The following is a 1741-nucleotide window of genomic DNA, read 5'->3' on the forward strand; positions in this document are numbered from 1 at the left end:
ATGAGATGGATTGGCCAAGCGGCAGCATTGATGGACTCAAGCTTGGCAACAAAAGTGAGGTTGGCCCAGGATCGGGCAGTGTTTCGTTCTGCTGTGCAAAAGGTCACTATGGGTTGGTAGCGACTAGATGGCACCTAACAACAACAATTAGAAAAAGTACAGTCAAAATGCTGTTTAAAAGTGATGATGGTGAGACTTCATCACTTGTGCTTTGGAAATGTTATTGGGGGAGCCAGTCTTTGGAGAAGAACATCATGCTCGGTAAAGTAGAGGATCAGCAAAAATGAAGAAGACCCTCAGTAAGATGGATTGACATAGTGACTACAATAATGGACTCAAACATGGCAACAATTATAATGATGGTGTAGGACCAGCACTGTTTTCGTTCTGTTGTACAAAAGGTTGCTATGAATTGGAATTGACTCAAGGGCACCGAACAACAGCAGAACAAAGTTTTTATTATAATAAAATTTCAGATCTCTTTTTCCTTCACTTACAGTTTATTTTCAGAAAGTCACCAAATTGACTTCTCTTTGTACTTCTTCAATCTTCAGAGTAAAAATCATTCATTGATTTTCACTACAACAGAATCTTACCAGCTCCATTCTATTCTACACAGAATTGATAACATACTCTTCCAATTTAAGCCCAGAGTTGAAGAAATCATATATTTCAAAAAGTTTTACACAATATAGATCTCCTGCTGTAGCTAAACATCCTTCACAATTTAATACTAGATATGTCTTTTTTAAATCTTTCTGTTTCAAGGTTATCTTTTTTTTTTACTAGTGATTATTTTTATTATTTAACATTAAGTAAAATCCTGTACTAGTATATTATTATTTGTTGTTGTTGTTGTTAGGTGCCATCGAGTTGGTATTGACTCATAGCGATCTTTTGCACAGCAAAACGAAACACTGCCCGATCCTGGGCCAAACTCACTACTATTGCCACACTTGAGTCCATCGATGCTGCCACTTGTCCAATCCATTTCATTGGGGGTCTTCCTCTTTTTCTGACCCTTCACCTTACCAAATATGATATCTTTCTCCAGCAACTGGTCCATCCTGACAATATGTCCAAAGTATAAGAGACTCAGTTTGGCTGTATTTGGCATAAGAAACAAAAAATAAGCATTAATTCCCAAGTGGATTAGCATAAAGTATTTTTTAAATGTATAAATATTTTATACAGTATTCTCTGGAATTAGTTGTCATTATGTGCCGTCAAGTCTCATAGTAACCCTGTGCACACAGAATGTAACAATACCTGGTCCCACACCATCCACACAATTGTTGTTACACTTGAAACCATTGTTGCTGCCACTGTACCAATCCATCTTTCTGGGAGTTTCCTACTTTTCTCTGACCTTCCACTTAACCAAGCATGATGTCCTTTTCCAAGGAACGGTCCCTCATGATAGCATGTTCCAAGTATGAGAAATGAAGTCTTGCCATCGTAACTTCTAAGGAGCATTCTGACTGTATTTCTTCCAACACAAATGTGTTTGTTCTTCTGACAGTCCATAGTACTTTTAATATTCTTCTCCAGCACCATAACTGAAATGCATCAATTTTTCTATGGTCATCCTTATTCAGTGTCCAACTTTCACATGCATATAGGCTATTGAGAATACCATGGCTTGTGTCCCGCCCACTTTAGTCCTCAACGGTTATCTTTGCTCTTAAACACATTAAAGAGGCCTTGTGCAGTATATTTGCCTAAAACAATATTTCTTGAT

The 1741-nt window shown here is 37.4% G+C and overlaps 1 protein-coding gene and 1 pseudogene across 1 annotated transcript in view; one reads left to right on the forward strand and one right to left on the reverse strand.

Moving 5' to 3' along the window:
- The window catches only part of CCDC73 (coiled-coil domain containing 73), a 173584-nt gene that overhangs the window by 168450 nt on the left and 3393 nt on the right, over positions 1-1741 (reverse strand). The window lies entirely within an intron of this gene.
- The window catches only part of LOC102829976, a 7015-nt pseudogene that overhangs the window by 3622 nt on the left and 1652 nt on the right, over positions 1-1741 (forward strand).

The sequence above is a fragment of the Chrysochloris asiatica genome, unplaced genomic scaffold (genome assembly GCF_000296735.1).
Source record: "Chrysochloris asiatica unplaced genomic scaffold, ChrAsi1.0 scaffold00072, whole genome shotgun sequence".
Lineage (NCBI taxonomy): Eukaryota > Metazoa > Chordata > Mammalia > Afrosoricida > Chrysochloridae > Chrysochloris > Chrysochloris asiatica.